Source organism: Lagenorhynchus albirostris, chromosome 12 (genome assembly GCF_949774975.1).
Source record: "Lagenorhynchus albirostris chromosome 12, mLagAlb1.1, whole genome shotgun sequence".
In the NCBI taxonomy this organism is placed as follows: domain Eukaryota; kingdom Metazoa; phylum Chordata; class Mammalia; order Artiodactyla; family Delphinidae; genus Lagenorhynchus; species Lagenorhynchus albirostris.
The window spans coordinates 2,512,013-2,534,993 of record NC_083106.1 but is presented as its reverse complement, the minus strand read 5'-3'; positions in this window follow the sequence as shown (position 1 = coordinate 2,534,993).

The window sequence follows — 22,981 nt, the reverse complement described above, 5'->3', positions numbered from 1 at the left end:
GGCTTGGGCATGTGGTGTGGATTCTCTGAGAGCCAGTATCCTCATCTGGAAAACATGGATAATCATGACCACATTTGTACTTCACACGGTAGGTTTGGGAATCAATGAGACAGGAACATCAGCTGTAGACTGTACAGCGCTTTAACTATGTACCTGTAACAAAATACTGACTTCCCCAAAGACTTCAATATTGTTTAAAGCCACAACTGTCACTACAGAGTAAAGGGAAGGCAACAAAAGAAGAGCTGGCAGGTATGATGCCAACACCCTGGTGAGTCAGGCAGGATTACAGGGAGGAACAGTGGAGGTGGGCAGGTATCAATGGACTAAACAAACAGTCTTGCAGCCGATGAAAATCTCCCACATTGCCCATCAGGACACACAGGCAACTTCATGTAGTGGGTGAGGGAGCAGACGCTGCAGTCAGATGCTCAGGTTCAAGTTCCATGCCCACCTATCACTAGCTGTGTGACCTTGGGCAAATTACTTAACCTCTCTGATCTTTGGTTTCCTCCTCTGTAAAATGTAATGATAGTATGACCTCATAAGTTGTTATGAGGATTAAATAAGTTACTACTGATAACGTACTCAGAACGGTGCCTGGCGCGTACATAACAACTACTGTACCGTATAGTCATTTGTGAAATAAACAGGACAAAACCTCGGTCTTCACGCCCACCACCAGGATGTCCACTACCGAGACCATCTGGACTTTCTTGTACGTTCCCAAGGTGCTTTGTAGCTGATTAAGTACATTTACATGCAGCATCCCATATGGACAGCCTTGTGCCACTCATGGTTTCCTGCTGTTTCCCACTGGCTACCCTGGTTGGCGGATACTTGGTAAGGCTGGGTTTTAAAGTGCCTCGTGAGAACATTCATTCATTCAAACGTTGCAAGGCTCTTTGCTGGGAGCTGCAGAGGACAGAAAGTGGTGGAAGTTACAGGGGTTTTCACGGGGCCGACGATGTAGAAAGGAGCTCTGTCATCTTTGGAGAGAATCTGATTATATCCAGCTCTGTCTTTCACCACCCAGTGAAGACAGTTACAAAAGGAATTGTACCTCCAGCCCGGCATCGCTTCCCCGCAGGGGGCACACGTGGCCAGGCCCTTCTCTGCATCTCTCCATTCTCAAGTCCCTCTCTCACCAAGGATTTTTTTTTTTAAAGAGGGTGTTAAAAAAAAAAACAAAAAACTTCTAGAAGATGTAGCTTTTTTTATTTTTTTGCATTACGCGGGCCTCTCACTGTCGCAGCCTCTCCCGTTGCGGAGCGCAGGCTCCGGACGCGCAGGCTCAGAGGCCATGGCTCACGGGCCGAGCCGCTCAGCGGCATGTGGGATCTTCCCGGACCGGGACACGAACCCGTGTCCCCTGCATCGGCAGGCGGACTCTCAACCACTGCGCCACCAGGGAAGCCCAAAGATGTAGCTTTTTAAATGGCTTTTTGTTTTCTGAGCAAAAATCACATATGAACATGTCAGAACTGCTTAAAAACTAAAGGATAGTGTGCTCTCCTCATAGTGCTGGTTGATCCCAGTCGATCTGCAGATGAGTCCTTTCCCCCAAGGCAGAACCCCAAGGAAAGGCCAGCACACAGAGCTGCTCTGGGCTGTTTCCCTGGATGGCAATGGAATTAGCAGAACTGGGAGCTCAAAGTAAGCCCCTTCTTTGTTTTGCAACTTCTGTCCATCAGCTGAGCCACTTGCCTTCAGGGGCCGCCAACTCCGAGCAGAAAGGCAGTGCCAGAGACCCCCGTCCTTCCATCCAAAAACAGCCCTATCGCCAGTACACGGCCCCGCCCGCCGCTACACGGCCCCGCCCGCCGCTACACGGCTCTGCCTGCCAGGATGCCACCGGAGTAGTTAGCTACCCATTTCACACGTATAGTCGTTAGAACAGTCGATTTTATTTGGAATGTCATAGCAGAGTAAATATAAAATATAGTAAGAAAATAAAACTGAGACAAAATATAAGCAGAAAAAAACCCAGAAAATATAAGCAGAATAAATCAGTAGGCGCTGGTTTCCTCAGAGTCTAGTTCTGAAACACTGGACTGCCCAGAAAGGCAATATACATTTTGGGTACTGGTTACATGGAAGTAGGGAATGGTTCAGAGATCCCCACAGGTCATTCCAAATTCTGGCTCTGTGTTCTAACCTCTTTTCAAAGTCATGTCAGGGCACGCATGCACGTAGAGGTCAGAGATCCCACTTCTTTTCTTCAAGGGGAAGGAAGGGTTGACAACGGATTTAAGGTGGAGGAGTGTTGTGCAAGGTCTGGCAGACATTCAACAAAGCAGGTAAAAAGGAAGAAATGGAGGGGCAGTGGGGATGGGGAAACAGAGGCAAAGCTCGTAGGAAGCCTCACCACATCTTAGGTTCCTCTTTTGGTCGTGAGGACAAATGGGTCACGGCTCTAAAAATACCTGTGCCGCACCCCGAGGCACCAGCTGACCACTGGGTGATACACTATGGAGCTGAGCACCGTCTATCAACCATCTGACGGGAGTAAAATGCTCATTCGATTTGGGTTCACTGTTGGTTCTTTTATCATCCTTTCTCTGCAGTTCTAGAAGAAGAATGCCAGGACCCCTTTCAGTTGGGGCTGCCTGAAGTCTGTTGTGGCCAGAAAGCTTTTTCACTTCCTTTGATCTCCATGCTGACCGCAATCTTCTGGGCCTGTATTCCCAGGGCGAATGACAGAGACGTTCTGTAAAGATGAACAGTACAAGGGCCTAGAATACTGTCTGAATAGGGACCAGATAAGGTAGTACAAAACCACAGATGAGTTAGGGAAGGTGTGCCTTCAGGAGGACCCAGCTCAGTGTTAAGAGCCTAGGCCGTGGCCAAGGGTCCTGTCCCTGGCTCGGTGAAGAATCTCCAAGGTCCCCCTTCTGAAAAGTAAAACCCTAACTCCTCAGGACCAATGAGACGCCATGTGGACGCATACAGACCTACCGATACATACACGTGTGTGTGATGTAGACATGAAGAGACAGAGACAGAGAGAGAAATCCACACCGGAAAACAGACTCTACCTGCCTTTGAAGCATCCACAAAGCATACTAGGGAAAGGTACTCTGACTCTGTCCTCAGAGAAAAGCTCTGTCATTTCCTAAAAGTAGCTTCAGTTCAGACCATAGTCTCTGATCACAGCGTATTCTCTGATCACAAATAATGCCCTCACTTTTTTTTCATTTTCCTTCTGCAATTTGACTCCAGCTGCCCCCTTGAAGAACAGACACCAGCCCCCTGGAGCTGCTGGCGGTCCCCAGGGTGCAGGGTGATGACAGGTGGATGTGACACACTCTGGGGGCAAGGAGAGTGCTGGGGAGACCAATGTATCCCAACAGAGGCGAGCTGGAATTTCCTAACTTGGGGATTCTTCGCTCTTGTATTTTTAGCAGGTTTTGCTTCGTGACTTTTGACGCTGCTGCTTGATTTATGGCTTCATGACAGTTAGAACTTCATTATTGATTGTACGTTTATCGTCATAACGAGTGTCCGTTAATGTCCTTGACTTGAACCTTCTTTGTTATGCATCTTGCAGACTTTGCTTCCCTTTTTATTTGAAATCCTTTTAGTCCAGACTTTTAGAGTCAATCTTTCACAGATACACTATTTAGGATGCATTTTTTAAATACAAATAGGTAGGTTTTGTTTTTTCACTTAATCTGAGAATGTTTTAAATGTATGTTTAACCCATTTATATTTTTTGAAATGACAGCTATGCTAGGTCTTAATTTTGTTGTCATTTTTCATATTATGTTTCTCGGTTTTCCTGTTTCGTTTTCTGAGTTTTGTGCTTTGTTAGCTTGGACCAACGTGTTTTAATTAAACAGTTTTATGATAAATGTAAACATTTATCCCTGATTCATCAACCTTACACAGACTCCCTTGGTGACCTAGTTTGAAAGACAAACATATTTGCTTACTTCCTCCACCTCCTCTCTACCTTTCATTTCTGGTTTATTAAATCACAATATTTAATTTTTCTAGTAATTCAATAACTTTATGCTTGATTTATCAACTTGAAATACTTTCTCCTGACTCGTGGCTCTGAGAGTTGAAGAGACAGATGCAGGCTGTTCCCACCTCATCTTCCCCATCCCAGGTCTGCTCGTTCCGATTTTACATGGTTCAAGTCGGTGACATTTACGTTCTCTTCTAGAACAAAATCCCGCAGTTATTTGGCTTTGATTCTGTATTTAAATAGACTCAATGTTTTCTATTCTCCATGGCTTTCCCTATATCCCTTAGCTTGCTGGGCTTAATTTAAATTTTTTTTTTTTTTTTAAAGAAAGGCTTATTAACATTGCACCATTACCTGAGTTCTCCTTTATTTTAAAAAATGTCTCAAGGGAAGGGATATGGGGATATATGTATACATACAGCTGATTCACTTTGTTATACAGCAGAACACAACATTGTAAAGCAATTATACTCCAATGAAGATGTTAAAAAAAAGTCTCAATTTTCCTTATCTTTGAAGACAACCTAGGTTCAGAACTACATTTTTATGTATTATGCCACATGTTTTCTCTTTTAAACATAACATTTGGAAAAACTGTATGTATTATAGCATCCTAAATTCTACAACTTATTTTTTAATCTTTATTTATAATATATTGAGGTGACCAACTTGTTGAAAATTATGACTGAAAATCATCTGAGATAACCTGAACATTCAGATAATGGTTTAAGAATCTTACATATCAAAAGACAAATATTCGGGCTTCCCTGGTGGCGCAGTGGTTGAGAGTCCGCCTGTCAAGGCAGGGGACACGGGTTCATGCCCCGGTCCAGGAAGATCCCACGTGCCGCGGAGTGGCTGGGCCCGTGAGCCATGGCCGCTGAGCCTGCGCGTCCGGAGCCTGTGCTCCGCAACGGGAGAGGCCACAACAGTGAGAAGCCCGCGTATGGCCAAAAAAAAAAAAAAAAAAGACAAATATTCAAACTTGTATTTGATTTAAAAAATTGATGGTGAACATGATCAACTCTTGACTTGCTTCCACATCCTATTATGAGCAAACTTTGTCTTAGCTCTCTCAAGACCTAGATCTTGTTAGGTGCTAAAACTGCCTTTTATGTCTAAGCTACTGGAAGTAGAATACTTGCAATCTTTGAAGGCATCATCACAGAATTCGTGTAACTGTGATGGTCAAACACAGCTGAGGACAGTCAATCCTCTATCAAAGTGTGTGACCAAAGCCCTAAAAGGAAAACTCTCCTTTCTGAGTGAAAACGTCCTACGAACACGTTGAGCTTGGTTGGTTGAGCTTGGCTGCGACAGGCTGTGCCTTTCTCTCTCTCCCCTATTCTAGGGCCACGTGGAGGAGCCAGGGTTTGCTTTTATACACATTGTCCATTTATGTATCAAGCTTTTATTCAAGCTCAGAATCTGACAGCCCTGCTCTTCTGCTGTTGAGCAGTTAGATCAGGAGAGTTGAAGGAGGGAAAGACCCACTCACAGGGGAGAGGAAGCAGGCGACGGTCTCCGACAAAGTGGCGGAAGTGCTGGGGCAGAGGCCAGGGTTGCTCCCTGGAGAAAGAAGGCGGCCAGACAGCTGGACGTGCTGGACGTCCTGCAGGACACAGACTCAGGCTGGAGCGAGAGCAGGTGGCAGGGTGTCCTTTCCACTGTGTCTCCTCATTTATTTCGGCTCAAGTACCTCTGAAACCCCCGAGATGAGCCGCCTTCCTGCTGCTGGTCCTAGAAGTGCCGAGAGGTGCCCAGCGTCCCAGTCACTCTCAAGAGGAGACCCGGGCTCTGGCTCCACAGAGAAGGCCAGGGCCGTGCGGCGCGAGCCGCCGGTTACTCGTCCCCCACCCTCGGGTCTTCTGGACTCTCCCACGCCCACCCCGCCTGCTGCTCCCGACTCTGCTCTGTCCCGGCCCTGGGACCTGCATCCACTGGTGTCCCTTCTAGTTACGATTCCAGGCAGCCCTGCCCATCCGAGTCCACCCCCCACTGCACCACCCGCTTTGCCCCTTTGCTCAGCAGGCTCTGACGCCTCATCTGCCTTTCCCGATGGCCCCCCGGGCCCAGCTCTCGCCCCAGCGACCTCTCGACTTCCTCTGATGCCCCTCGACTTCCCCCTGCCCTCTCACCATGCTTCCACCACCTCAGTCCTTTACGGCCCCTCCCCTCCCCCGGGGTGAGCCCTGCGGCTCGCCCTGGGGACATCCACCCAGTGATGTGGCTTCTACTGCCACTTACATGTCAAAAATCCATCTTCTCCCTCAAGATGCCATTCAAGTCCTCAATTCTAAAATCTGCATTTCTAAATGTCACCTGGAGACTCAGGAAGAAAGTACCCCAGAAATCTCGAAAGCAACACGTCTGACAATAAACTTACCTCCTTCCCCCCAAATAGATTTCCTATCTTAGGTAGCATCACAGTTTCCCCGCTCGTCCAGGCTAAAGACTGGGGTCTGATTTGGGGCTCTTGCTTTCGCACTATTGCATTCCATTAGTCATAAACGCTTCTCAAGTCTACCCGCGAGGCTCTAACACACACGTGTCCCCAGCCATGCTGTCCTCCAGCCCCCCTCCCCGTGCCCATCTCACCTGGGCACTGACCTGGAGTCCAGACTCCTGGGTTCCTGAAATAGGGAAGTAAGTGCTCAATCCATTTTGCCAAATGAATGAACTGAATGGGTGCGAAGTCCAGGGATAATAAATTCCCATCTGCATCCAGCACTTCTCAACCTCTAAGCACTCAGGAAGTGCACGCCTGTGCAAGTTGACTCTTCCCCAGCAGTGCTCCCGCCGCAGTCGCTGACGTTGCCACACTCAGCGACCTTACCCCCATGAGGCAGAAACCCTGGCAATGGGCAAGCCGTCTGACTCCCCTGTGCTGCAGGACCCTGACCAAGTGGGACCCAGGGGAGCTGACAGCAAAGAGAACCACTTCTCCTTCCACGAGCAGGTCCCCTTGCACATGGACAAACAAGGAAAAACTTTTTTTATTATAAAAGGAAAAAGCTCTCCCCTTCAAAAGTGGTGCTCAGCTTTCTAAGGCAGGCATCTGATACACAAGGATGACCCGGACCGACCTGACAGGCTGCTTCATTCCCTGAACATTGAGCCTGCTGGAGCATCACTGCTCATGCCTCCCTGTTGGAAGCGTCCCTAGCGGTGGAGAGAACATAATGTAAACACAGCGTTTGCTTGCTATCTGAAATAAGTGTCTTTCTTAATATGCCAGATAAAATTAAAAGTACGTTGCAGATAGCTTCAAGACAGCGGAGGAGTCAGACGTGGAGATCCCCTTCCTCTCCACAAATACACCAGAAATACATCTACACGTGGAACAACTCCTACAGAACACCTACTGAACGCTGGCAGAAGACCTCAGACTTCCCTAAAGGCAAGAAACTCCCCACATACCTGGGTAGGGCAAAAGAGAAAACAGAGACAAAGAATAGGGACGGGACCTGCACCAGTGGGAGGGAGCTGCGAAGGAGGAAAGGTTTCCACACACTAGGAAGCCCCTTCGCGGGAGGAGCCTGCGGGTGGCGGAGGGGGAAGCTTCGGAGCCGCGGAGGAGAGCACAGCCACAGGGGTGCGGAGGGCAAAGCGGTGAGATTCCCGCACAGAGGATCGGTGCCGACCGGCACTCACCAGCCCGAGAGACTTGTCTGCTCCCCCACTGGGGCTGGCGGGGCTGGGAGCTGAGGCTTGGTCTTCGGTCGGAGCGCAGGGAGAGGACTGGGGTTGGCGGTGTGAACACAGCCTTCAGGGGGCTAGTGCGCCACGGCTAGCCGAGAGGGAGTCCGGGGAAAAGTCTGGACCTGACGAAGAGGCAAGACACCATTGTTTCGGGGTGCACGAGGAGAGGGGATTCAGAGCGCTGCCTAAACGAGCTCCAGAGACGGGCGCGAGCCGCGCTAAAAGCGCGGACCCCAGAGACGGGCATGAGACGCTAAGGCTGCTGCTGCCGCCACCAAGAAGCCTGTGTGTGAGCACAGGTCACTCTCCACATGTCCTTTCCCGGGAGCCTGTGCAGCCCGCCACCGCCAGGGTCCCGGGATCCAGGGACAACTTCCCCGGGAGAACGCACGACGCGCCTCAGGCTGGTGCAACGTCCCGCTGGCCTCTGCCGCCGCAGGCCCGCCCCGCACTCCGTGCCCCTCCCTCCCCCCGGCCTGCGTGAGCCAGAGCCCCCAGATCAGTGGCTCCTTTAACCCCGTCCTGTCTGAGCTAAGAAGACACCTTCCAGTGACCTACACGCAGAGGCGGGGCCAAATCCAAAGCTGACTCCCGGGAGCTGTGAGAACAAAGAAGAGAAAGGGAAACCTCTCCCAGCAGCCTCAGGAGCAGTGGATTAAATCTCCACGATCAACGTGACGTACCTGCATCTCTGGAATACCTGAATAGACAACCAATCACCCCAAATTGAGGAGGTGGACTTTGGGAGCAACTGTAGACTTGGGGTTTGCTTTCTGCATCTAATTTGTTTCTGGTTTTATGTTTATCTTAGTTTAGTACTTAGAGCTTATTATCATTGGTAGATTTGTTTATTGATTTGGTTGCTCTCTTCCTTTTTTTTAAATATATATATATTTTTTCTTTTTCACCTTTTGTGAGTGTGTATGTGTGTGCTTCTTTGTATGATTTTGTCTGTAGCTTTGCTTTTACCATTTGTCCTAGGGTTCTCTCTGTCCGTTTTTTGTTCTTTCTTTTTAGTATAGTTAATATGCTTGTTATCATTGGTGGATTGGTTTTTTGGTTTGCTTGCTGTCTTCTTTCTTCCTTTCTTTCTTTTTTTCATTACTTTTTAATTTTTAATAATATTTTTCATAATATATTTTTTATTTTAATAACTTTATTTTATTTTTCTTTCCTTCTTTCTTTCTTTTTTTTCCTCCCTTTTCTTCTGAGCCATGTGGCTGACAGGGTCTTGGTGCTCTGGCCGGGTGTCAGGCCTGAGCCTCTGAGATGGGAGAGCCGAGTTCAGGACACTGGTCCACCAGAGACCTCCCGGCCCCACACAATATCAAATGGAGAAAGCTCTCTCAGAGATCCCAAACTCAATGCTAAGACTCAGCTCCACTCAATGACCAGCAAGCTCCAGGGCTGGACACCCCATGCCAAACAACTAGCAAGACAGGAACACAACCCCACCCATTAGCAGAGAGGCTGCCTAAAATCATAATAAGTTCACAGACACCCCAAAACACGCCACCGGACATGGTCGTGCCCACCAGAAAGAGAAGATCCAGCCTCATCCACCAGAACACAGGCACCAGTCCCCTCCACCAGGAAGCCTACACAACCCACTGAACCAACCTTAGCCAGTGGGGGCAGACAACAAAAACAACAGGAACTGTGAACCTGCAGCCTGCGAAATGGAGACCCCAAACACAGTAAGATAAGCAAAATGAGAAGACAGAGAAACACACAGCAGATAAAGGAGCAAGATAAAAACCCATCAGACCTAACAAATGAAGAGGAAATAGGCAGTCTACCTGAAAAAGAATTCAGAGTACTGATAGTAAAGATGATCCAAAATCTTGGAAATAGAATGGAGAAAATACAAGAAATGTTTAACAAGGACCTAGAAGAACTAAAGAGCAAACAATGATGAACAACACAATAAATGAAATTAAAAATTCTCTAGAAAGAATCAATAGCAGAAAAACTGAGGCAGAAGAATGGATAACAGACCTGGAAGATAAAACAGTGGAAATAACTACCACAGAGCAGAATAAAGAAAAAAGAATGAAGAGAATTCAGGACTGTCTCAGAGAACTCTGGGATAACATTAAATGTACCAACATTCAAATTATAGGGGTCCCAGAAGAAGAAGAGAAAAAAAAAAGGGGGCTGAGAAAATATTTGAAGAGATTATAGTTGAAAACTTCCCTAATATGGGAAAGGGAATAGTCAATCAAGTCCAAGAAGCACAGAGAGTCCCATACAGGGTAAATCCAAGGAGAAACATGCCAAGACACACATTAATCAAACTATCAAAAATTGAATACAGAGAAAAATTATTAAAAGCAACAGGGAAAAACAACAAATAACATACAAGGGAATCCCCATAAGGTTAACAGCTGATCTTTCAGCAGAAACTCTGCAAGCCAGAAGGGAGTGGCAGGACAGAATTAAAGTGATGAAAGAGAAAAACCTACAACCAAGATTACTCTACCCAGCAAAGATCTCATCCAAATTCGATGGAGAAATTAAAACCTTTACAGACAAGCAAAGCTAAGAGAATTCAGCACCACCAAACCAGCTTTACAACAAATGCTAAAGGAACTTCTCTTGGCAGGAAACACAAGAGAAGGAAAAGACCTACAATAACAAACCCAAAACAATTAAGAAAATGCTAACAGGAACACACATATCAATAGCTACTTTAAATGTAAATGGATTAAATGCTCCAACCAAAAGACATACTGGCTGAATGGATACAAAAACAAGACCCGTATATATGCTGTCTACAAGAGACCCACTTCAGACCTACGGACACATACAGAACGAAAGTGAGGGGATGGAAAAAGATATTCCATGCAAATGGAAACCAAAAGAAAGCTGGAGTAGCAATTTTCATATCAGACAAAATAGACTTTAAAATAAAGACTATTACAAGAGACAAAGAAGGACACTACATAGTGATCAAGGGATCAATCCAAGAAGAAGATATAACAGTTTTAAATATTTATACACCCAACATAGGAGCTCCTCAATACATAAGGCAAATGCTAACAGCCATAAAAGGGGAAATCGACAGTAACACAATCATAGTAGGAGACTTTAACACCCCACTTTCACCAATGGATATATCATCCAAAATGCAAATAAATAAGGAGACACAAGCTTTAAATGATACACTAAACAAGATGGACTTAATTGAAATTTATAGGACACTCCATCCAGAACCAACAGAATACACTTTCTTCTCAAGTGCTCATGGAACATTCTCCAGGATAGATCATATCTTGGGTCACAAATCAAGCCTTGGTAAATTTAAGAAAATTGAAATTGTATCAAGTGTCTTTTCTGACCACAACACTATAAGACTAGATATCAATTACAGGAAAAAAACCGTAAAAAATACAAACACATAGAGGCTAAACAATACATTACTAAATAACCAAGAGATCACTGAAAAAATCAAAGAGGAAATCAAAAAATACCTAGAAACAAATGACAATGAAAACACGATGACCCAAAGCCTATGGGATGCAGCAAAAGCAGTTCTAGAGGGACTTTATAGCAATACAATCCTACCTGAAGAAACAAGAAACATCTCAAATAAACGACCTAACCTTACACCTAAAGCAATTACAGAAAGAAGAACAAGAAAACCCGGAAGTTAGCAGAAGGAAAGAAATCATAAAGATCAGATCAGAAATAAATGAAAAAGAAATTAAGGGGGGCTTCCCTGGTGACACAGTGGTTGAGAGTCTACCTGCTGATGCAGGGGACACAGGTTCGTGCCCCGGTCCAGGAAGATCCCACATGCCGCGGAGCAGCTAAGCCCGTGAGCCAGAGCCGTTGAGCCTGCGCGTCCGGAGCCTGTGCTCCGCAACGGGAGAGGCCACACAGTGAGAGGCCCGCGTACCGCAAAAAAAAAAAAAAAGAAAAAAAGAAAAAAGGATGCTATCTCTACATTAATTCTTTTTATTATCCACTGGACTTCTAGAGCAATTTAAATGAAACTTTCATTATTTTTAATGAGGATAAAGTTCTGCCATTTCTGTCCAGGAATCTCAGGATTGAAAAGAACACAGAGGCCATCTAGATGCATTTTAGATACAAAACCCCCTTTAGGATGGCCCTTCCCTAGCATCACTCAGGTACCTGCTCTTCAAAAAGAGCCAAGAACGGGGAGTCCATTGTCTCTGGAGGTAACTCCAGCCCTGGCTGTGATGGTGGAGCTGCGACCTTGCTCTAAAACTGACTGGCTCCCCCCGACCCCTTCTCCACATCTGTTCCTGTCTTATCCACTGGACCTGAACAGAATAAACTTAATTGGGTTCCCACATTAGCACCTCAAAGATTCTAGCCCAGCTACGCATTCTAGCCCCCCAACCACAATTTTTATAAAACCTGTCGCCAGGCCCCTTCCTCACGATTCTGGTGACTTTGGGGTGTTCTCCATCATGCCAAGTGTCCTTAGAGCTTTCTGCATCTTGCTCGTGGCTCAGACACACCACTAAGGGCAGCATCCAAGCAATAAATGTTATAGATTATGAAAAATAATTTCTTAAGTAGAAGAGAACTTAGTAACTAAATATACTACGCTTTTGGCCAACCATGAAAAGAAAACGTACCCAACTTTCCCGGTTCTGCCATGCAGTCACAAGAGAACTTGATCGATCCTATTATTCATCCGGAGCACGGTCTTATTTTGATTAAGAAAGTTTACAGGGTTCTTCTGATATTTTTTAATTAAAATTTTAAAACTTATCTTTGTTCTCTGAATGATAGTTTTTAGAAGTTTTACTCTCTCAAGCCTTTGATTCCTTTCTTGAGAGACAATTATTTGCTAAGTAATTTACACGGTCATCTTATTTGACCTTCAAAGTGACCCGAGGTCCTCACATACCAGTTGTGCACCCTGGTCTCGGGGAGGTGGGGACGTGCCGGCCACACAGCCGGCGGGGAAGCTCCCACTTTCAGGAGAGCTGGGCCCTCTCGGGTGCTCAAGCTTCAGCTGTCGACAAGCCGGATGCGATCTTCACTACAAATATTTACTTGAATGACCCGGTAAGGTTACTAGTCTCCGAGGTTTGGAAGCGGGGTCCCGTTCCTGTCTGCCGCGGAGGGTGGCACGCCCAGGTGCCGTGCTCTCCTAGGACAACTGTGGGGCGGGACAGCAAAGGTTGAGAGGGACAGCAAAGTCATCAGCTGTGGCTTTGCGTGTCATTTCTAATAAAGTCTATAAATACAGATACAGTATTTTCTTAATGGAAGTTTATTAAAAAGTTACTGGGATTTCTGACCCCTTCCTCTTGACTGACTAGCCCGACAAGCTACTCGGAATCAGTGTAGCCTGCGGGAAGGGCAACCTTGACCTTACTTACAGAGCTATAGAGCATCGGACAGGAAGGCACAGTGGAGATCGCAACCACACGTCTTAAACCATCCAGGCTGTCTTCGTGAGAAAGGATGTGAGCATGTCTATAGGCTCAGTGGGTGCACCGATAGAAAGGGAGAACTTTGGTGATACAGGAGAGGTGGGAAAATGAACAAAGTAAGGTTTCAAAGGATGCTGCAGGGTAGGGCAGAGCTGCCGCGTTAGGGGGTGTGGACCTCAAATAGGAAGAGGGCCCCTGGCCGCAGAGGCTGTGCACAGTAAGTGAACGTGGGTCCAGGCAAAGATTCATTCATTAAGAGAGACAGGAAGTTGAGGTCATCTGACGGACTGCAAATGGATTGCTATTTTCTCCAATAAGAGGTGAGGCCATCTGTTTAGAAGTTGGAGGGCCTTGAAGAGAGATGACAGTTTCAGGGGGCCCCTGACAAACAGGCAAGAGAGTGGCGCGCGGCTTGAGCTCGAGGACAAGAGATTAGCTGCTCTTCTTCCTGCTCTTTTCCAATGCCTTTAACAGTACGCGATCATGCTTACCACCCAGTTTTCTCTTTCTCTTTAGCAGAGGTCTGAGCTTTTGACCTGGGCCCTTTGGAGTGAGTGTTTACACTGCAGTGGGTTACAGAGTTTCCTCCCGAAGTGGCATCTACTCCAGCGTCAGGTAAGTGGGTTCTCCTCCCCTTGCTCAGACTCCAGGACACAGATAGGAGGTGTCGGCAATCGCATCAGCATCTTACACTTCAGGAGGACGTCACTACTCTGTGCGCATGAGCATCGAGTCATAAAGCAATTAGGAGGTTCCAGCCGTCATTTCCTTTATGTGCCAATTAACTCAGTCATTATTCATTAAGGGTGTTAAGAGACCTAATGAACTTCCACACAGGTACGCGGGCCCTGACAGCACCGCCAGAGTAGCCGATGACAGGTGTGCTTTCACACTTGCTCACGGGAACGAGAGCGTGTGCTGCTGAACTCAGCACACCTGACAGGGATGCTGAGCCAGTGCTGAGCGAAGCCGTGCTTTATTTGTACAGCAGTTCCGCTTTCGGGGGTATTTAAATATTTTATAAATTTGTCTCGTGAAATATTAAGCAACCTCACCTTTCTCATGACAGCCTTTTCATACACAGAACGATAAAATATCGCAGATTTGAAAAGTTCCTATCTCCTTGTTTCCACAATCAGTAGAACATTACTCCAACAGAAAGGAGTCTCAGGTTACAAACTATAAAACTCTGCACCTATATCCTTGTGCAACTTTACATTCAGTTTCTGAGTCTCGGTTCACGGCAAGACGATCTCGGATTAAACTCCCATCTAATCTGAAAGAACGCTGAGAAGTCCTTTTGCTCGTGCATATGGGAGAGCCATCGACAGCGCAAGGAACACTGGCAAGGACTGTCCTTTGTTCCCCAGCCGCTCTGCTCTAGGCACATGCCATAGATGCACAAGGAAATGTGTTAATGGCAGTGATCTGCAACACAAAATAATAATAACACCAAAAAAGGAAAAAATCCTGAATGTCTACAGGTGAGAGAACTGATAAAAATACCCTCAGGATGGACTAGTCTACGTTTATGGGGACACTGCAACAGAGAGCTCTGGAAAGCTAAGAGAGAGGCATTATCATGTATGATTTATGGGTACAAATTGAATCCCACTGAAAAATGTACTGACTGTTTTATTAAAAATATGTAGGTTCCCAAATGATAAACTTCATGGTAAAACTCCCTGAAACAGCCAGACCCATCAACAAATGCAGAACAACCCATTTTCTAGTTGTTTACCACTGAAATGACATTAATCATATACAAATAATTTGGAAATTAAATCAGCACATGTGACATTATCTCTGTTACCTTCGGAAAATTCTTGAGGCTCGTGGACCTAAGGACGTCTGTACTTCACGTCTAACAAGACAGGGCTGCAGTTACTTGGCTCAAAACATGTTCAACCCACGGAGTCCTGCTGCTCTGTTCTTTTCCGGATGTTACTTCAAAGCGGTGATCTCTGCTGAGATTTCCCTCAAGAGCTACACACAGTGATTTTACACAGGAAGAGCACATCGTCACTGTGCACCACCTGCACACTACTCTCAGGTGAGTCCCAAATTAAAATTTGATTTCTGCCACCACTGCCATCTCAATGGAATCAACAGAATGGACTCTGTAATGTTTTTGCTGGTTTTTTCTTCCAATTCCTTTTCATTTGGCAGTAAAATTTACCCAAATTCAAGAAACAGGCACAAAATATCCAGGTTGCATGTAGTGGGGAAGGTCAAGACCACTCAAAAATTCTTCTTGGTCACAAGAAAAATCCATTCCACATATGCAAAACACTAAGAACGTTAAAATATCATCTACAGCTTATCCCGTCAAAACAGCAGTCCTGTTGCTCTGCCAGCCCCCCTGGGCTCAGCCCCCTACCCCACCCCCAATCCCGGCACAACCCCTGCGGATGATCAGTTTGTGGGTGCAGGCTCTCTGTGGAGGGGGCGGTGCAGCTAACTGACGAGGGGAATCTCAGAGGGAGTAGAAGAAGCCTTTTTCTTCCAGTTAGAAAGTTCATGAACCACAGCCTAGCTGACGGTTATAATGGCAAGAGGAAACGCAAAATACCTCCTGGCAGATGTGACAAAATTGGAAAATCCCTGAAGACCTGTACTTCCAGAACCAGACTGATTAAAGGGAGGGAAGACAGGAAGGGGAGGAGGGGGAGGGAACGGAAGAGAAGGCAAGAGAGATCGACCTAACAGGGGCAACAGGATAGACGAGGCAGGTTGTCCTATTGCCGGGAAGGTTCTAGACTTTGAGAAATCCTAAGATACAAAATTTTCAGGTCATTTCCTTTCAGTTGCCAGATAGTGATTATTCTGTGCTCTATCTACAGAGAAAGGGACGGCGCTTGTAAATTATTTATAAGCAAACAGGCCTGCAAAGCTGTCAACTTCCTATTACCCAATAAATCACGCTCGGCCGTGATCTTCGCCCCAGCTGCAGCTTGGTGTAATATAATTGGTATGTACTCACAGTCTGCTTTTTACTCCAAAAAGTGCTTAATTGCCTCCTCTGATTCCTAGGCGTGTGTGTTCAGGCACCTTGGGAATCGACTTGTGTACTCACCCACCTCTATCATAATCGGCAAGTAGGTAAATGAGAAAGGCGCTGTACGCTCCGGAGGCAGGGAGGACGATTCCAAACTTCCTCTTTGCAAGTTAACAGAATGAGCCTTCTCACCTAGGAAACTACCACGTACTCCTCTAAAGCTACGGAGACAAACTCAAGCGAGGAGCCCTGCCGGCCACGCCTGCCTACACCAGGATGCGGCCCGCAGGTGTGAGGTCCCCTGTCTGGCTCCTGGTGTAAAGGAGCCATTGACACCCGTGAACCCGAAGACGCGGTACCAAGGGAATGGGTCTCTGTGGGAAGAGGAGCTGTGATCCTGCCACTTTAAATGTGATCCAGAAGCTCATATGACGACCCTGACGTCGGAAAACTTGGGCCGAGCGGCAGAGAAAACCAGCGGTTCCCTTCCAGGGAAGGAAAAGCGAAGCACGGGAACGGGATGGGCTTTCTCTGAAAGGGCTGTGAGGAGGGTTCTGTGTCTGAAACTAACGTCACTCGTTTTACTCACTGTTCCTTGCTTTTGAACGAGCTAGTCCCCCACCCCACCCCCAAATCTGCACAAAGAACTCACACGTGCCTTTGACATGGTCCCCAGTGAACACACCTCCTGGGACTCATCCCCTTGTGCTCCCCCTTTCCCCAAGCGCGGGTCAGACTCAGTATCTTGCTTCTAACCAACAGCATGTAGCAGAGACAATGGAATGTCACTCTTGCAAGTAGGTTACAAGAAATTATAACTTGGTGTTGCTAGCATCTCAGTTTGCAGGCTCTGAGAAAGCAAGCTGCTGTGTCCGAGACGCTTGTATGTCAAGAAACTGAGGCCCTTGGTCCAACCAAGTGAGGTTGGAAGTGAGTCCTTCCCCAGCTGAGTCTTCATTCGAGACCAGTCCTGGCCAACACCAGACGGCAGCCTGTGAAAGACCCTGAAGCTCAGGACCCCGATTCCTGACCCACAGAAACTGTGAAGTAATAAACCTGGGTTATTTTAAGCCACTAAGTTTTGGGGTGGTTTGTTACACAGCAGTAGATAACTAATGCACTCCTCTTTTATTGCACTGTCCAAACACCACCTTCCCCCTGGAAATTTCTTGGTCCCCCCACCCTCTCCCCCCTCCCCTCCTTTGTACTTTCACAACCTGATCTGTCTTCTCCTCTTGTCATCACTGTACTTGCCTCTTTCTGTCTCAGAAACTGTGTCTCAGAGTTTTTTGAGCCTATGGTCCTAGCTAGATTACATGCTACCTGAGGGCATCAGTGCCAACATCCTTCTAGCCCCGATGTTGCTATGTACGCAAGAAGAGCTCAAATATTACCTGATGTAACTTAGAGCTAAAAAAATATGCCTCTACTTTTGGAAAATTTAGGGCAGGAGTCACATGACAATTAGAGGACAAGAGACCGCCCACAGAAGCAGGCTGCCCACCTCACTGCTCAGAAAATACTCTGAAAGCATTATATTCCCTGCTTAGATGAACCTTAAATCCCCTTTATTTTACCCTATTTATTAATTTTTTCATAAGGAGAAATAACCTTATTTTTCCAATTATTAAAAAAACTACTATTTCTCATTACAAAAGAAATGGAAAAGAAGTATACCAAGTAAAATAAAAAGTCTGTAACACTACCACTTACAGAGAATCACTTCTGACATTGTCTTTTACGTCCTTCTAGGATCTGTATGTATAGATAATACTCATTTTTAATTAAAATATAATTTTTGCCAAATGACTGCATAATTTGCCTTTCGCATTTCATACATGTGGATATTTTTATCAACTAACATTTCAATATCTATTTTATTGTTGAATGTTCCAATTCTGTATTAATGTACAGGATACAGTCATATACTTATATAATCCTGTATTAATGTAGGTTGTTTCCAGTTCATTATTATCATAAGTAAAATGACAGAAAGGAAAGTTATAACTCAACAATCCTAAAAAACTACTGTTTTGGGAAGAAGTCTCCCAACATTTTAGAAACGCTTCCAGAAAATTCCATAGGTCCATCCCCCAGATGCATTACTTACTGGAAGGCAATGCAGCCCAGCTTTGGAGAAGGACTTGGAAGGACAGGCGCAGGGAGAAGGGAAGGGCCAGGTACCAAGACCATTCAAGAGCAGAGCCAGATACTGGGCAGCAAGAAGGCCAAGGCATCATGACACAGAGGGGGCTCCACTGTGGCCGTCACAGTCAGACAGCAGTGCTGGCAGCAGCTCACACTAGAGCCTTCCATGGTGACTTTGAGCCAGGTGCTGCCTCACACTTTGGCATATTTAACTGTCTTCCAAGCTTGACCAATTCCATTGTCCCTAGAGCCCTAGAAGCTATATTACCAGAATGGGTCCCACTTCACAGATGAAGGAGAATATGGCTTTCTTGAGTTAAAAATTCTACATAATTGGATACAGTGAGATCAGCCAGGGGGATGGCAAACTTTTACACAGAACTTGGGTGGTACCAATCCATGGAGTTTCAAAAGAAAAGTCCTGAAGGAGAAATCTTTGATTCCAGGAATGGGATCTGCCACCAGGAAAATACCCAAAGGCTTTAGAGGTTATTCAGTCCTTTCCTGCCAGTGGTTCCATGACACATTCCCGAGCCTAACACAACAGGGGCATGATTAGAGCCCAGACACATCGATTGTATGTTTACAAGATGAGTATCTGTGAAAACACATACAGGTTGAAAATGTGAACAGCCTCGGGCTTCCCTGGTGGTGCAGTGGTTGGGAGTCCACCTGCTGATGCAGGGGACACGGGTTCGTGCCCCAGTCCGGGAAGATCCCACAATGCCACGGAGCGGCTGGGCCCGTGAGCCATGGCCGCTGAGCCTGTGTGTCCGGAGCCTGTGCTCCGCAACGGGAGAGGCCACGACAGTGAGAGGCCTGCGTACCGAAAAAACAAAAAAATGTGAACAGTCTCATACAAATGCCAGCAATATTGTTTCAATGGAGACTGTAGAAGAAATCAAGAGTTATTTTTAAACGGAGAGGGAGAAAAAATAAACCCTAACATCAGAAATAAAACTTACAAGAGTTACAGCAGATACTTATAAAACTCAGGACAAGCTTAGTGTCTGCAACGAGCCATTCAGATTTAACTTGTCTAAACTCATGTCTTCACCAATTTTAACATTTCCTCTTTGCCTTGATATTTTTCACGGTGCTATTCCATATTTAAAGTGTTCTAAACCTGCAAGTCACTTAAAGCTGTGATGCAAAAAAATCCTCGGTCAGATAGAATTATGCACTCCAAGAAACCCACTAGGTATAAGGATCCCCAAATGGATCACTTGAACATGATTGTTAGGTCAATAGCATAACCCTAAACATTTATGAAAACACTCTAGCTTCTCATCAGGGACATCCTTATTAGAGCTTTCTCTAAAAACTGGGCACCGCCATTTAGACCAGACCGGGAGTCCATCGGCTCCATTTCTTAAGGTTTCACTGTACCTGAGTTGGGTGACTGAGACAGAAGAGCAGGGACCCTATAAATCCCATAGAGGACAGAGAAGGAGCTTGTTGTTGACAGACTGGGAGCCTCGGGCTGAGGACCTCCAGGGTAACGGAGAACACTCACACTTCTGCACAGCCCGCCCTCTGGCCAATGCCACCCCACGTAAACCCCCAGGACGGGACACACATGTCCACTTAGGTGAGTCACTGCATCCTGGGAAGGCTCCAAATCTGAGAAGAGCTTCGTGTGAGCCAGACATGCCTCCCCACGGCCTCTGCCCACTGCACCCACGGTATCCAGAGCCCCTCTCCACAAAATGGCCAAGTATTTGGAAACCTAGCCTGTTTTTACTGTGCTCTTTCCTGCACGTTACGACACCAGTTCCTTCATTGTTTCCTACAAGACATGCTTTACAGGAACTTATTCACTAAGTATTTACGGAGCCCCTTCCAGGGCCAGGCCTGCTCCAAGTGCCGAGGCCCATGTCCAAGGTCCTTACATTCTAGCAGGTGGGGGAAGGGTGCCCCTAAGACATCTATGAACCCCTCCTGGTTTCTGTTCCCTGCAGAGCGCAGGGTGTGAGCACAACACAGTAACCAGGTGTGATCTGCCCTGCTCTGGGTCCAGATTCAATGCCTCTTCTTCTGCATCCTAAGAAACAATCTGACTCCAGTCCAGCATGGTTGAAAACTATGATTCAGAATGATCACGTGTCCTAGTGCCTACGTCAAAAATAATTTTCAGCCTAATCATCTGTTTACCTCCCTGGTGGCTAAGGGGCTCATAGCACCTAAAATGTACAGAGAGAAAAAGAGGCAACTCAAAGGTGGACTGTTCAATGGATCCACAGAGAATAATTGTCTCTCTACGAGAAAAATAAAATTAGATTCCTATATCACCATATACAAAATCAAATTTAGTACAATAATTTAGTATTAGGAGAAAAAGGAGACGGTCTTTATGTTTTTAGGTAGGAAGAACTTCTTAAATGACAAACAAAGAGAAAAACAACAAAAATACTGATGGGTTTGAAGAGCTCAAAACCTTCGTATTGCAAAAGACCCCGCACACAGACAAAGTTAACGTCAGCAAACCACGTGAAGTTATCTGGAGCCTTAGTGACAAGGGATGAGTGTCTAAAGTTTATAAAGAACGTCAGGGATCATTAAGGAGGAGACATAACCCAACAGAAAAATACACAAAGGACGTGAACAGACAATTCACATGGAAACCCAAATGGCCAACAAAATATTTCAATAAATACCCAACCTCACCAGTAACAGAGAAACACAAAATATTTCATGCACTAGTTTGGCAAAATGTTTAAAAATGTCTGAAGACACCAAGTCCTCCCACTTAGTAGAAACTGAAACAGAGAGCAATTGGCAGCACCTAATAAGGTTGAAAATGTACATACTTTACGATGCAATTCCACTCCTATGACTGTAACTGCAGGAAACTTGGGCTGCCACTGCAGCCGTGTCTAACAGCCCAAAACTGGAGATAATGTGAGTGCCCATCAAGGGGAACGAGAAAACAATCAGTAACATGTTGAAGGAAAAAGGCAGTGGCAGAAAAACCTGTGCACTGTAATTCCACCGATGAAATGCTGAAAATGCAGAAAACAATTCCATGTGCTGTTTATACACAGATTGGTTATACGTATGCTTTAAAACACAAAGATGTGGAGAAGAGGGACCGACCACTGTGACTTCACACCAACTGAAGCCAGTGGCTGCCTTTGGCAGGGACTGGGTGGCGGGTGGGATTGAGGGGGTTTTCGAAGGGGGCTCTGGTTGATCTTAACACGATCTGAAGCAAACGTACTCTATGTTATTCTGGCAAGGTGGGTACTGAGTTCAGACGCTGAATGTCAAATCATCCTTTACAGGTCCCTAAATTTAACTTCCTCCTAATTGAAAATGGAAACTCACAAAAACAAACAAGCCGGCACTTGAGTAACTCAACAGCCCCTAACGAGCACACACCTAACTGAATCGGGATAATTAGGGTCCTCCTGTCATTAAGAATGTACTGATGACTCAGGTCCTGCTCACACCCACCCCGCGCGCACGCAAATGAGGAAGGGCCCAACCCAGCAGCCGTGTGAGGGCGGAGACACAGCCCACCCTCCTCCGGTGGCTGCACCTGGACCCTCACCCCTCCACTCGCGCCTCAGCCTCCCTCCCTCCCAGCTCTATTCCTTCTCTGCCCTTTACTTTTCTCCACGGCACCACTGTCTCACGCCGTATACTTTTACTACTTACAACGTTCACTTAATGAATTGCTTACTCAAATGTAAGTTCCATCCGGGGAATGAGAGGACAGGGACAAACCACATTCCAGGTGGTGCCTGTACCCACACGGTAGGGCGACACGCAGAGACCCCAACACCACGGAGGGTCCCGGAAGGAAGCGGAGCTGCTGGGGGTACAGGCGCTGGGACAGACCGCGACCAGCCATCCGCCCGCCAGCGCCAGAATTCTCCCCAAGACGTTTATGATGGAGCTAAGGAATTGTAAAAAAAAAAAGCTAATATATTTCCCCAAAGACTATTCTGATAGGGAAAAAGAAGACAAGAAAGATCTGTTCGCGCTGCCACCCAAGCTGGCTTTTCTGCACTTTGTTTCCGCATATTTCTCTGAGAAAGTAGGCAGGCCCAGAGGCAGGGCGGACTAGAACTACCCTCCTGCACGGGGCTGAGCTGTCAGCCCCACAACTGGACGCACAGGGAACCTCGAGGCACCGTCTGAGGACCGAGCCACCACCTCCAGGAAGGCGCCCAGGAGAGCTTATGTCCCAGCATCTCAGGCTCATAGGCCCCGTGGCAGGCGAGGACCCCTCGGCCCACATGGCAGGACTGGCCCCTTGCGGAGGACTTGGAGAGCGGTACCCGTGGGAAACCACGGAGCCAGACGCCCAGGCAGAGTGCAGAACAGGCCTGAATCTAAGTGCATTCCGAATTCCGGCGCTTCACCGCGGCCCGCGGCCTAAGGCGTGTGGGATATAAAACCACCATCTGCTACTATATAGAAAACAGATAACTAAGAAGGACCTGCTGTAGAGCACAGGGAACTCTACTCAATACTCTGCAATGGCCTATATGGGAAAAGAATCTAAAAACAGCCTGGATATATGTATATGTATAACCGATTCACTTTGCTATACACCTGAAACTAACACAACATTGTCAATCAACCATACGCCAATAAAACATTAAAAACAAAAACCACCATCGGGCAGATGCTTCTGGCCGTGCATACTTGAACAGGCAGAGGAAGTCAGTGGCCCCCGGTTGACATAGCAACAGCTCTGCTACTCTGCGGAGAGCACACTATGCCCCCTGC